The sequence below is a fragment of the Malaclemys terrapin genome, chromosome 12, assembly GCF_027887155.1.
Source record: "Malaclemys terrapin pileata isolate rMalTer1 chromosome 12, rMalTer1.hap1, whole genome shotgun sequence".
Classification (NCBI taxonomy): domain Eukaryota; kingdom Metazoa; phylum Chordata; order Testudines; family Emydidae; genus Malaclemys; species Malaclemys terrapin.
The window spans coordinates 25,628,970-25,643,606 of NC_071516.1; the positions used below are offsets into that span (position 1 = coordinate 25,628,970).

The 14,637-nt window shown below is 49.2% G+C and overlaps 1 protein-coding gene across 12 annotated transcripts in view; it reads left to right on the top strand.

Annotated features, from left to right (window-relative positions):
- EPB41L1 (erythrocyte membrane protein band 4.1 like 1) overlaps positions 1-14,637 on the top strand; it is a 157,086-nt gene that overhangs the window by 3,295 nt on the left and 139,154 nt on the right. For all 12 annotated transcript variants that reach the window (XR_008446834.1, XR_008446835.1, XR_008446836.1 and 9 more), the window contains exon 2: positions 10,145-10,201. The gene's annotated coding sequence lies outside the window, so the exon portion shown is untranslated. The remainder of the gene's footprint in view (positions 1-10,144; positions 10,202-14,637) is intronic.

The following is a 14,637-nucleotide window of genomic DNA, read 5'->3' on the forward strand; positions in this document are numbered from 1 at the left end:
CGTGCTGTAGAGTGACTGTGCATGCAGGGAGTTGTTTTAGTCACTCGCTGTGGTGTTTCTTTGTCTTTTTCAAACTAGATAAGGTTGATCAATGTGTGCTGAGGAGAGACGGGGCAGGCTTATGGGAAAGAGCTAGCACTAGGGAACTTTCTCTGAATAGGAAGGCCTTGATCTCATGTGGTCACTGGACTGGAGCCTGTTTGTTTACATAGGTAACTTCCTGGTGCTAGTGCCCATGCTCTCAAATGAGACCAATGCTTTGTAGACTCTGTCCGATGCCGACTTTGGCCCCCGGCAGCAAGAACAGGGACTGCTGCAGGCTCTCAGTGCCAGCTCTTGATTGTAATGTCAGGTGCCAAATTCGCTGTTGACATTCTTACGCCCAAAGCTACCCTTCCCTCTCCCCTCCTTACACGCGCGCGCACACACACACACGCACTTGCAGAAGATCTCTCTCTCTCTCACTCACACACACACACACACACACAACTTGCAGAAGCTCTCATGCATGCCCTGGCTCTCATGCTAGCCCCCATCGGAATGCAAGCTGTGTGTAGCATTACAAATGCCACCTCCCCTATGTCCCCCCAGCGAGGCCTCTTATCTTTGCACCTAGCACAGGCCTCCCCTGTGTCCCTTGCCACTGGAGCAGTTGCTGGTAGTGGGGGCATTTGTCTTTTCTGTTTACAACCAGTGTGTTGTGTTTAGTGCTTTAACAGCAACTTCAGGTGGTAATGGAAGCACGGAATCAGCCATTACCATAAATAGCAAAGCAGCGCTCCTACTCCTTGGGAGTGTGGCAGGAGCACATCTGTCTTGGGGGAAGCTGTGGTTTGACACCGTGGCTCAAGAGGCTGGTGGATTGTGCTGCTTGTCTGTGAATCTGCCATCCATTGGCAGTCGTGGCTGAGGTGTGATCCTCCCTGTGAGTGCCATTCTTGATTGTGTGGTGACATTGCAGATCCACTCTGCTGGCCTTCAGGCCAGGGAGAGGAAAATCTCTCTCTTCTGAACCTCTCAAATTTCTCTCTGATTGAGATAATAGCCGTAATATCCCGGGGTGAGCGGAGTAGCAATAACAAACATTTTCTACTCCTCTGTGGATTAAAATAATACTACACTAGTATTTAGGGTGACCAGATAGCAAGTGTGAAAAATCGAGACGGGGATGGGGGGGTAATAGGTGCCTATATAAGAAAAAGCCCCAAATATTGGGACCGTCCCTATAAAATCAGGACATCTGGTCACCCTACTATTATTCCCAAGCGCTGTGACTTGCATTAGCATTGCTGCAGTGTGCTGGCCAATTAGGAGGTTTTCAAATGCACCCAGGGTACTGGGACACTGAACTCCCATTTGTGCCTTGGGAAATCTCCTCCTCAAGCTAGAATATGAATTGTTAGGACATTAGTAAGGATGGCTTTGAGGGTAAGGTATTGGACGAGAGCTGGGTTCAGTTCCAAGTTCCCCCACAGGCTCCCTGGAAGGTGGTGTCTCTGTTTCTCCATCTGTACAGTGGTAATATCTCATTGCTCGTGAGGGTCTCGGATGCTACAGTGATTGGGGTGTGGGGAGTGGGCAGAGCTTAGATGGAAATGCTGTCACTTGTAATATGGCTTTTGGTTTCATAGCAAATCCAAGATGGGAATTGAGCTGGCCTATCTCTCTATATTAGGTTTTATACAGTGCCTGTCACTGTACAATCTAAGCCCTTTCCCCAGTCAAGGAGACATGGGTCAGAGAAGATTCCTCAACCCCATCGTATGGGAAGCCTCCCCATGCTCATCTATGCAAACACACACATACACAGTTATCAATATGCTACTCTAATACAACGTCTAAAAATGCGCTCGCCCAGAGAACGTGACAGCTTCGGCTGAGTGGCCTATTGTTCTCGTCGGAGCAGTCAGATGTCTCTGAGTCAGCGGGTTTTCATTGTAGTCACGGAGGGAAAAAAAGAAGTGTAAGACTTTTCGGGGGAAACCTGAACAGCATTTTCAGCGCTGGAAGGAAATGGCTGGGCAGCCCGTGTTGTTCAGGGCTGTGCCTTGCTGGGCAGGGCTGGGGCTGACTCCAGGGGAGGCTGGTAGCTATATCCAGATTATAGGTGATGGGGAGTGATTGCAGGGGATCATTACAATGTTTCACAGTCATGGTGTAAAACCCCACTCACCCGCCCCTTTAAATCCTGAGCTGGGAACTGTTGCGTTGCCTGAGACCTGAGCGTGCACACACGAGAACACACAATAAAAGAGATCGGCAGCCGGCTCTTCCACCTGGGCTACTGCACCTCTCCTTGCTTTGGCACAGCATCCCCTTGGGAGCGGAGCGGGATGCCAGGGAGCTATACCTCCAAGTGTCTGGCAGCAGGTGTCTCGTCTGCAAGGGTGGAGCATGATACCAGCATCTGTTGTTCTGGTCCCATCTGTGGGAGTGAAGCATTCCCAGGCACCTGGGAACGCACTATGACGAGCGCTAGGCTGAGCTGAAGTACAGCTGGGACAGGAGCCAAGGCACACTTGCCTTTAGCAGACAGGGAATGTGGGCCAGTGGGTTGAACACAGCTCTGAGAGCCAGTAACTCTAATCCTAGCTCTGACGCTGACTCGTTGTAAACGCCTGGTGCCTCAGTTTCACCTTGATATAAAGTGGGGATAATACATGCTAGTGAGGATTAACTGCAGTGTGGCAAACGTTATGGGGTGATCTGGATTAATGCCAGAGAGGATGGGATATGGTGGGCAGAGCCTTGTAACCAGGGCAGATCAAGTGCAATTGTGAGCTCCGGAGAGCTCACTTCTAGCTTTGCTGTTTCATGCTACTATTTCACTTGCCCCATTTGAGCCCCCACCAATGCACAGCCCATCCCTTCGAGGCCACCAGCCTTCTGACCATGAAGGACAAGACTGGATTCTGTCTGGGGCTTATCCATGCCTGGGGCTGCATCTGCAGCTCTTCTTGTCCCTAGACCTGCTTTGGGAATGAGGGACCAGGACTGACCCCCAGGTCCCCCGTGTGGCAATCCAGAGCCCTAGATAAAGGGCACCATGTGTTAAAAACACAAGACAAATGAATGTAAAGTGTCAGCTCCACAAATCTCATCAGGTCAGCAGCTTTACTAGGGCTCTTGGCCTTTCGGCTACGATGAGATGTGATGGCAGTTTAAATTGGATTTTAAATATCCGATCCATCCATTTTCGGGGCAAGTATCCTGCCCTTGGATGTCAGTAGACTCTACCATGATCCAGCAGGTCTTTGCCATTTCTTGCTGCTCTGCTCCTGTTTCACAGTCTGTTCCCCCAAATTTGTAGGAGAGACGAACACGCTTGAGTATGGTATGGGAGACCGGGTAAAACCTTGGACCACACAGCGTGTAGGGAGGTCTTGCACAAAATGAATTCCAGATCTGAACCAATTGTGATCTTAATCTTTTGCAAAAGTAAACCAACGCCCTCTTTTAACTCACTTCTCTCCCTATCTCCTCCCCCTCCCCTGTATGCTGTCTAGCAGGGGGATCTAGGAGGCATGTGCTGGGATCTCAGTGAGCATCAGACAGGAAGGAAAATACACAGGGTGGAGTTGTCTGTCTCTGCTGCACAAAGGGAATGTTTGTTTGGTTTTTTTCTCCTTTTGAAATTTTAGGAAAATAAGGAGTGCTCAAACAGCATTTTGAAGCTTCAGTAGGGGTTTAAAACACATTCGTAACCCCCCACTTCTCCCCTCCCCCCATTTCACTATGTGCCAGGTGCCATGGTAGCGACAATCAGAGGGTATTTTTAGCTTTGATTCTTTTTGTGTCCAGGGTCTAGAGAGGAGCTGCATATTGACAGGGAGAGAGCAAGCCATTTCATTACATGCCCAAAGGCCGGAAAGCTGAGGGTGCATTTTTAATGACACATCCCTTTGTAATTGACTAATCTTGTTTGTTGCAGTTAGTGCTTGTGGAAAGCATTTCTGGCTTAGACAGAGGCAGTCAGGTGTGCGCCCATGGAGAAGTGTCTAAAGCAAGGAGCGTATGTCAAGACCAGGAGGGAGGCTGGAGCTGGGAAGGGGGAACACAGACTGTTTACTAATCATGCATATCCTGGGGGGTCTTGGAGCCGCTATCCAGGTGGAGTATGAAGGGGCTGGAATACTGAGGGGGGCGTTGCTGGTTTTTCTAGTGATCTGGTTGGGGAAGCAATGAACGAATGAACAATGGAAGTAATTAAATGTTCTAATTAGAAGCACTATTGATCTGGCACTGTTTCTGCTGGCAGGAGCTTTTGTCGATATTGGATAGCATGGGAAGTTGCTGAGCAGTTGTGGGTTTTTTTGTGAATGTTTGTGGTGGTTTGTTTTGCTTTTTCTTTTTCCCAGACAATGGAGGGGTGCTAGTTAGCAGCTGGGTCTCCAAGTGGAAGGGTTGGCGTTTGATTATAATAAACAGCAGCATTACTAGGTACATTGCTGGCAGTAAGGGATGGAATTGAGACAGGCAAAATTTAGGGTGAATATTGGGACGGAGGAAATTTCCAGCCTTTCAGATGGATCTAGCTGTGGAATCATCTTTCAAGGGATGATGTGGCAGCCTCATTTCTTGGGACTCTTAAACTTAGACTGGACAGAACAAAAGAAAACTTGCTATCAGGTGCAATCCTGCCCTGAATGTGGGTGGGTGTTACCTGGATGAGACAGGACTTGCTACATCTTTCCATGTCTAAAGTCTGTGTTGTATAGTGTCTTTCATCCCAAAGCCAAAAAGCACTGTCAAATACCATGGCCCGAGTTCATCCCTGGTGTAGTGTCGCTGAGGTCAGGAATTAATTTGGCACAGCATATAATATGTCTGTATATCTTCTTTGTCTAGGCATATTTTCAGTAATATCTGTCACTTGCTGGTGAAATGCAGCTGACTCTGGGGTGGAACTCATTGTCAAGGCAGCAATGTTAAACAGCAGGTTTATGTAGGAGGAGCAGTGAGGAATATGTCCAGTTGAAACTGCCAAGCGTGTTGTGGGTAGGCCACATGTAACTGCCCAAGTTACAGTTTGGCCAGGACACCACAATTAGCACCCTTACTTTTGTGAAAGCTGCATCCTTAATGCCCATTTGGTGGTCTGGACCTCCGTTTTGCTTTTATCTGCGAGATGCTCTCTCTTACAGTGCCAGCTCTGCCTCAGCATTGACTCTGCCTGTCTGAGCACTGTCTGGGGCTGTTCCCTCTGGGCTGGTGAGAGCTGATGTAGTCACACCTGACGTGGGGTGGTTGCAATGGTGACCCTCTTCCAGACCCAGTTGAGCGGTTAATGCTTGGGCAATCTGCCCTCGGGGCGGAGGTGCTGCTCTCTCTCATTTGCGTTGTCCACTTCCATGGCTGATAGAAGGGGAGGTGGCGTAAATCCCTGTCCTCCTGCCTGTGCTTCGTTAAGCTGATAAACATCTACTCCACATTGCACTGGCCAAGATCTGTGAGTCCCTGGGCCTGCTCATGTCCGTTGTATGGCGCCTAGCATTTGCCATGCCACGCAGAGCCCTGCTTCAATTGTTCTCCATCCAGCAGTGACCTATGGCCAGGATTTAAACGGCTGATCCACCCTCAGCTTGTACACCTCCTTCAGCTAGAGGTGCTGGAACTAGGGGTGCTGCACCCCTTGGCTTGAAGTGGTTTCCATTATATACAGAATTTACAGTTTGGTTCATTGGAACTCAGCACCCCCACTATACAAATTGTTCCAGCCCCCTTGTCTGCAGCTGAGGCTGGTTATTTGCTAAGGTGCCGTGGCAGTATCTGACACACTCGGATGTTCTCGGCAGGCCTGCGAACCCTCGCCTCTGGCCAGGGCCGGCTCCAGGAACCAGCTAAAGAAGCTGGTGCTTGGAGTGGGCAATTCAAAGGGGCGGCACTCCGTTCGGTATCGGGGCGGCACGTCCGGGTCTTCGGGAATTCGGCAGCGGGTCCCTCATTCCCTCTCTTCCTCTTTGAGCTGCCGTCAAAGTGCTGCTGAAGAGGAGGAGAGGGAGTGAATGACCCGCCGCCGAATTCCCGCCGAAGAAGCGGTGCGTTTGAGTTGCCTCCGCTCGTCTTTTTTTTTGCCGCTTGGGGCGGCAGAAAAGTTGGAGCCAGTCTTGCCTCTGGCTGAGACAGCATGGTGGAGGGCAAGAGCTGAGTGGCTGCAGGCGTGGGTCTCCCTAGCACCGCTAGCAGCAGTGGTCCAGGGAGCTGCTTGGCAGCAAAGATAGCGAGCAGCCAGCAGGGGGTCTTGTTCCCCAGGTGGCTAAAGTCCTAGGGCAGGTAATGATGTGATCTTAACTGATACAGTGATGCTCACCCAAAGCACTTCCCAAGCTGTCATGCACAGGGATCTCTTAGCTCAGCCAGCCTTCAGGATAACAACTTGACACAGCTGCATAAGGCAGGAAGGGAGGGAAATTTCTGTGTCTAATTGAAGGCACGGGGGAGCTTTGGCTAGCAGAATGCAATGACCTGTGTTATAATTTCGACAGGGCTGTGACTGCCCCATCTCCTGTAGGGAAAGAAGTCAAAGGATCTGGCATGACTGCAATGTTGTGCCACGTCCGAAGGGTCAGTGCTATCCCCATGTGTTGTCCGTCTCTCTCAGGCTCACCCCACAGCCTTGCAAAGGGATCTAGAAGAATCTACTCTAAGTTTTTCTATCGCACCCTTCACTCTGGTATCAAAGTGCACCGTGATGCACTTTGCTCTATCTCTGCTGAGTCTGAACAAACTGCCTGCCCCTCTCAGGTCATGTCTCAGCCAGGGTGGCTGTCTCGGAGCCTGCCTTCTCTCCACCAGTCCCCGCACCTCTTTGGGGTGAACAGCAGCCCCTTGAAACATCTGATCCTGAGCTGCTGACACAATGATCCTTCTGGATGCATTTGCCTTGCTAAATCAGGATCTGTGCGTTGTCTGCTTGCACTAATGAAAACACCAGGGAGCGCAGGTACGGAGAGGACCCCTCTAGAAAGGAACCCCATTGAAAGCCGTGTGCCTGTCCAATAGATCTTCTTGACCTCTGCACTGAATGCAGGAACTGCTCGCATGCAGGGCTCCTCTAGAAAGGCTAGTTCCCTGACTTTGCACGGCCCTGTGGGGCATCCATGTTCTCTCGCTGCTGGAGACATGGCCGAACAGTCTCCCGTGTGTAGCGTTCCTGCTGGGACCCTTCTCTTGGGAGGGACCAGTAACTGATCTAGCAGCTGCGCGCCTGTCCCTTGGTCCAGGCAGTTGTCTTGGGAGGGCAGAGGCCTTTCCTGGTGTCTGTATTTGTGTTTCAAAGGGTGTGTGTGTGTGTGGGAGGGAGAGAGAGAGATGTGGGCACTCGAGACTGGCATTGGAGTTGGGATCAATGAAAAGCTGGACAGGGAATAGGACACAGTGACTTCTAAAAAAAGAATGGAGTTGGGGGTGGTGGTGAACTCTCTGGCTGCAAGGCCATTGACCCTGACGCTTACGGGAAAGTGGAGAGGCGCTAATGTGTAGGTTCTTTGCCATCCAGAACTACAGTGTGTAGCTCTTGCCAGTATAGGCCTTGATCACTCCCCAAAGCCACGCAGCATGTCCGTGTTGAAGCTGGAAACAATCCAGGTGACCTTCAATTTCAGTGTCTAACCACTAACCCCAGGAGGCTGGGGGTAGCCCCGAATGGCTGGTCCTTAGCAGTCTGATTGATGAAGAATTTGGGTCACCATGTCTTAACTCTCCTGACCTCTCAAGCAAGAAACCCAGGGTTGGGCCCTCTCAAGATATTGGGAGTGTGGGGTGGCAGGCTCTCGGGGGTAGGAGGAACGGGATGGCACAAAACTGCCCAGCAGGGAGGTGGGATCCAGGGTTCAGTTTTGAAGAGAGCCCCTTAGAAATCCAGTGTTGTCCTGCGTTTCCAATAGCGGGCACCTCAGCCAAGCACAGACAGGAGCCAGAGGTCCCGTTAGATGCAGTGAGGCTGTTGTTGCATGTTAACCCTTTTGCTGCTAGATGCAAACGCTGCCTGTCTTAAATCAGTGAGGATCATCTGCACCCAGCAGCAGAGAAGCAATCGGGGAATTATTTATTTTTTTTTAAAAAAAGAGTGGGGTTGGGGGATGGTGCTTGCTGGCCGGGGAGTAACGCATTGATCTTTTCACTGGAACCAGGAGTTCAAATCCCTGTTCAGGTCACAGCTGATAATGATGTTGATGAGCTCTGAGTCTCGTCCCTGTTGTTCACATCACTAACGCCTGAGCAGCTGAGTGCAGAGGGCGGCGTGTGCTTGCACAGGTCTAAAACCGGAATAGCTGGGCTTGCTGGGGGTCAGGCTGTCACTGTGTCGGCAGAGCCCCACTGGGAGCATCGCGTGCTGGCTGGATGAAGTCAGTGGTGTTCGCTCCACAGCTTTGTGGCATTAAACGCCTGCATCTTCCCTGGGATTCCAAATGAAGGCGGGGGATCGGACTGGCTCCTGAAGGAGCTGGTGTAACTGCCCGGGCATCCTGAGCCAGTGGTTATCCAAGGTACCGAACTGCCTCTCAGAATCATTCATGCCCTCAGGAGGCTGAAGGGACTGGATGGCTAGTACAGTGGGTGCGCTGGCCGAGCTACCATCAGGCTTCTTCAGACCACTCACTCCCCAAAACTGCAGCTGCACTGGTGATAACGTAGCATAAGCCTTGGGGGAGGGGTGGTGGTGGTTCTCAGTTACCACCATATGGCCCAACTCTGCTCAGAGCACAGCTAGACGACAGAGCAGTGTAAACGCCTGAGCCTTCTCCATGCTCTGGCTACTGGTCATGGGAATTATGGGTTTGAAAAAATCCTAGAGTATAAAACAGTCCTGATTTCCCCCCACCCCCCTCTGACCCAGCCCCCACCTTACTCTAGATGGACACTGGTGTAATTCTGCTGGGCTCCTGATTGCACAGGAGTTGCATTGACACAGAAGCGGAGAAAGGCTTGGGTCACTATTGCCTGAGTTCTATAGTTCTCACTCCCATTCGCTCAGACATTGGGGAATTGAGACTTTCCAGGCTTCTCCTTAGCCCATCAGTGAATTTCTCTCCTTGGAAGCTTGAGTAAAACCAGCACAGCTTTTTTGCGTTTTTTTTGTTCTGTATAGAGCCCCATATCCACGCTCAGTTGTGTCCCAACACCCGTAAAGTCCTGCCTCTTCTGACGGGTCATTGACGTGGGGGGAGGAAGGGTTCATCCCCTTTACTGAATGTGCAATTGCATGTGAGTCTACTCACAGATTTTACCTGTGCATATGTTGGAGGCCCATTGGAAAATTAACCCTTTAGTGTAAAAGACCTTTCTTGTGCAAAAGTAGGAGCTATCCCAGGTCTTCCGTAGCATTCCCAAGATGGGCCGCATAAGCTTCTCTCTAGTCTTACTCAGAGCCTGTAATATGTACATCCTGATTTTGTTCTGGTGTGTAGTATAGTTACATGGATGCAAGTGCTCTTCAGACCTTGCAGATCTTTGTCTTCCATAAAATGTAGTTCTTCTCCAAAAAGTGACTCTCTAAAAAATGCTGTTGTAGAACTTGTTTGTTTTCCGAGTGCATTTCATATCAAACACGCTCAGTTCTCCAGTAAAGTACCAGTCCTGCAAACCTCCCTTTGACATTTGCGAGTCCAGCTGGGTTCTTTGTGGCTCATGCATCATCACCTAGAATAAAAACTGCAGACCAAATGTTGGCCTCAGCAACACCTGGGCAACTCTGTTGTCTTCAGTGGGGCTGTACAGGTGAAACTGAGGGGTATAATACAATGGCACTGCACAGATGGCCATGAAATTAGAACTTGGTTAATGATTCACTGTGCAAGCCAGAAAAGTATCCAGTTCACTTTCTCCCAGCAGTGTTGGTTCAGTAAAGACAGGCTTTTATCACTCAGATTAGCAGTTCAGCCTCTGAATACACAGGGAGCAGACCTGCTCAGTTAGAAGGTGCTGTTTCATCTAGACCTGTTTCAGAGTAGAGGGCACATAAATGAACGAATTCTTATAGAATTGAATACAGTGCTCAAGCCACTAAGACACCAGTGAGCTCTCGATGAAATGAGCGATGCTCATTTCGTGTCGCTCTGCAGCATACGTGATTTTGATCATTTTTGAGAAGACACTTTGGATGAGTTCTTTTACTCTCTCTCTCTATCTCTCTCTCTCCCAGGTTCTGAACGGTGCCTGAACAGAAGTTAAAGAGCCAAGAGCTGCCCTCGGAGACAGGGTGAGTCTGTCCTTGTTGTTAGTGACCCTTTAGTCTCTTTTGTACATTCACACTTTTAGAAGCAAGCAGGTTTTCCGTAGTGCGAAGGGATCCCAATCCTGATTGGTGCCGTATGGGTGCTACTGCAGTGTGAAGAATAATAATAGGCCCTGATGATAAATGACTAGATCTCCAAAACCCACAGGGAGGGAGTACTGGAAATAGAGGTGCAGAATGCTACGAGTCAAATGCAAAGCTCAGAAATGGGGGCTTTTTAGGGTTGTGTGTGTGCTTTTATTCACATTTGGCTATGAACTTGAAAATGGGCTGATTCCTGTGGATGAGGTTATTTTGAGGCTCTGCATTTAAAAACACACAGAAATTCAAACTCTTTTTCTGTGTTTTCAGTGCGAAATTTTGCACAAAGTGAAATTTAGGAAGGCAAATTCGATGCAGATCAGCAAGAACGTGGCATTAAATTCTGTGAAATGAAACCTTGTCTTTGATTGTTGAGCTGCTTGGAATGTGGATTTCCTGATTTCAGGTCAGGCTGTGTAAGCATGGTTTAGCTCGACCTCTAGTTTTATGTTTATTCTAGGAATGCTGATTGTGCTCTGGGATTGGGAACGGAGCGAGGGGACAAATGTAGAAACCCGCTCTGTTAAATCACAGGGGTGCCTGAAATGTTTATCCGGTTGGTGATGAGGTGCTTGAGGCAGGTTGTTGGGTTATTATACCTCTTTGTGGATAGCTGCGCAGCTCCCCTGTCTGTTCAAGTGCAATGAATGTATTGTTCGGAGGAGAAATCCTAGCATCACCCAGGGACTCAGAGAGTGAATTTACACACAGTGATCATTTTGGGAGGGCTTTCTATGCTAGTGGAACATGATGAGGATGCTATTGCAACCCCATGTGATGAGATCCTGGGGAGATACAGGTGAGGTGAGATGGAGAGGGGATGGTATGTACTCAGTCATGTGCCATTCTCAGCCTGTGATTAAATTAGGGGCTTTGAACGCCTCTGTTCAACCCTCTAGAGAGAAAACTCTTCAGAATACTCATCCCTTCAAGTCTTTGGACAACATGCAGCCTTTGGTGGGTCCCCCACCAGTCCAGTGCACCAATCCAATGCCAGCTTACAGCTTTCCCTGCCAATCCAGCCCGGCCTCTATTGAGCTGAGGCAGTGGGACTCTGCGGGGTGCAGCTCCCTCTCTCTGGAGCCTGAAGGCAGGGTTTGAACTGTGTGCTCCCGAGGTGCAGGACTGGTTCGCTGCACATGGGGCCATAGACGCAGCGTTGTCAGAGCAAATTCCTACCAGAACATGACCCAGGCCGGAGAATCCATGTCTTTGAGGAGAGCTATAAGTGGGTCACTGTTATTGATTGAAGTGTAAAGCAAGCATGCCCCTCAGGGCTATGGATTTCTCTCTCTCTGAGCCAAGGCAGCCTGTAAAGTTTTATGAGCAATTTCTGCTCAGTAATTCCAAGCCGCTCATCCTTCAGGAGGGCTGCGTGTGCATGTGTAAGAGTTCAGTACTGTTTGGCAGCTCTGTCTGCCACATGGGGTGCAGTATGTCTGTCTGGCCTGTGCAGCAGGCACCTGTGACCGGGATACGTGGAGGATATACCGAAGAGGTGGAGAATGGGAGAGACTAGAAAGAGATGTGCTGAGTCTCATTCAGTCCTTCTGTGTGTTAGGGAGGCAGCATGGCTCAGTGCCTGGGAATCAGAAGCTCTAGGTTCTATTCCCAGCTCTGACACGGATTTGCTATATGGCCTGTATGTGCCTCAGTTTCCTTTTCTGTTGATGTGGATCGTGCCTGCTCACCTCGGCTCTCAGGTCTCCAGAGAAAGAGGCCTATGCTGAAAGGCCATGCTTTGAACTTGCGCAGGTTACAGCTGACAAGGGACAAGTGGTGTGTGATACAGGAGGTCAGACCTGATGATCACAATGGACCCTTCTGGCTTTGGAACCTGTGAATGGGGAGATCTGTGTGGTTGCCAGCAATAGGTGATGTGCCTCGTCTGTCCTGAGTGAATTCTCTGGAAAGGTACTCGGAAGGGGGAGCTGGGTATAGAAAGAGAGACCCAGATGGACGGACGTGGTGGGGAGAGAGAACAGATGTACACTAGGACCTGGACCACCAATTCGCGCTCTCACTCACTGATTTGGCACCACGGGGATCGATCCCATGTGTAGATGGGTTTTCTGCTGCCAACATTGTGTGGGTCAGGTTTGCTCTGAGTGGGGTTAGGCCATGTGGGGCTTCCAGAGCCATTGGCCCATCTGCACCAGGCTCTTGAAAGTGCTAACACCGGGGAAGCTGAACCATTGCGGGCAAGAGAGGGACATTTCCCTAGTGTAGCTGTCTCTCTAGTGCTCTCTCCGGCTTCCTTTAATCCACTTCTTTCCCATACACCAGGTATGACAAGCCCATGAGACTTGCTTATAACATACAGGAGTTGTAAGCCCCCTCCCCCATTCATGTGTGTGACTTTTTTCCCCAGCCCCTGTGTGTATGCGTCTTTTTTTTCTCTCTCCCGCGTCTGTCTACCTTTCTGCTCCCGTGTTGTCTCATACCTGTTCTGCAATTCTGTGTCATTTCTTTTGGTGCATATTCATACATCCCCGTGGCAAGTCCCAGAATGCACTGCACTCTTTCTCTTTCCTCCTTCCCCCCTCACACACTGCATAGCTGAGCATCTCTGAGCTTTGGGAAGGTTACAGGGGAGTTGCCCCCAGTAGAAGAGTAGTAAAAATCAGCTGGAATGAAGAGAGACTTTGATCAGCTTTCTGGCTGACAAAAGATTGCTGTGAGACTCTGATTCTTAACCCTGTCTTTCCCAGTAGACTTAGGAAACTGTCCAGGGCTGTATACAGCCTGCTTAATTTCCCCAGGGACTGCTGTAAGCAGGGCCGGCGCAACCCATTAGGTGACCTAGGCGGTCGCCTAGGGCACTAACATTTGGGGGGCGGCGACCACGGCGGCCGGACCTTCTGCCGCCTCTGTCAGGGGTGGGACCTTCCGCCGCCTCTGTCGGGGGGCGGCATTTCAGGGGCGGGACCTTCCACTGCCTAGGGGGGCAAAAAAGCTGGCGGCGCTCCTGGCTGTAAGTGGAAATGTGATACATATTCTATGCCTCTTTTGCTTCAGTCTTCACTAAAATAGTGAATTGTGACCAGACCCTTAACACAATAAATATTAACAACAAGGGGGAAGTAACACAAGCCAAAATAGGGGGAGAACAGATTAAAGAATATTGAGATAAGTTAGATGTGTTCAATTTGACAGGACTTGATGAAAGGCATCCTAGGGTACCTAAGGAACTAGCTGAAGAAACCTTGGAAGTGTTAATGATTATCTTTGAGAACTCTTGGTGGATGGGTAAGGTCCCAGAGGACTGGAGAAAGGTATGTTCCCCTATCTTTCAAAAGGGGAACAGAGAGGACCTGGGGATTTATAGACCAGTCAGTCTAACTTCAATACCTGGAAAGACACTGGGACAAATGATTAAGCACTCAGTTTGTGAGCACCTAGAGGATACTAGGGTTATAAGGAATAGCCAGCATGGATTTGTCAGGAACAAATCGTGTCAAACAAACCCAATTTCCTTTTTTGACAGGGTTAATGGTCTAGTGCAGGGGTAGGCAACCTATGGCACATGTATCGAAGGTGGCACGGAAGCTGATTTTCAGTGGCACTCACACTGCCCGGGTCCAGGGGGCTCTGCATTTTAATTGAATTTTAAATGAAGCTTCTTTAACATTTTAAAAACCTTATTTACTTTACATACAACAATAGTTTAGTTATATATTATAGACTTCTAGAGAGAGACCTTCTAAAAATGTTAAAATGTATGACTGGCACACAAAACCTTAAATTAGAGTGAATAAATGAAGACTCAGCACACCACTTCTGAAAGGTTGCCGACCCCTGGCCTAGTGGATAGGGAGGAAGCAATAGACATGATATAGCTTGATTTTTACTAAGGGTTTTGACACAGTCCCACATGAGATTTTCATAAGCAAATTAGCGAGGTGTGGTCTAAATTAAATTAGTATAAGGTGGTTGCACAACTGGGAGGGTGTATCTAATGGGGTCCCACAGGGGCCAGTCCTGGGTCCAGTTCTAGTCAATAGTTTCATTAACAACTTGAATAATGGATTGGAGAGTACATTTATATAATTTGTGGATGACATGAAGGTGGGAAGGGGTTGCAAGCACTTCAGAGGACAGGATTAGAATTCAAAATGACCTGGGCAAATTGGAGAATTGGTCTGAATTCAACAAGATTAAATTCAATAAAGATGAGGGAAAAGTACTTCACTTAAGAAGGAAAAATCAAACGCACATGTAAAAAATGGGGAATAACTGGCTGGCAGTAGTGCTGCTGAAAAAGATCTAGGTGGGGGTTATAGTGGATCACAAATTGAATACGAGTCAACAGTTTGAAG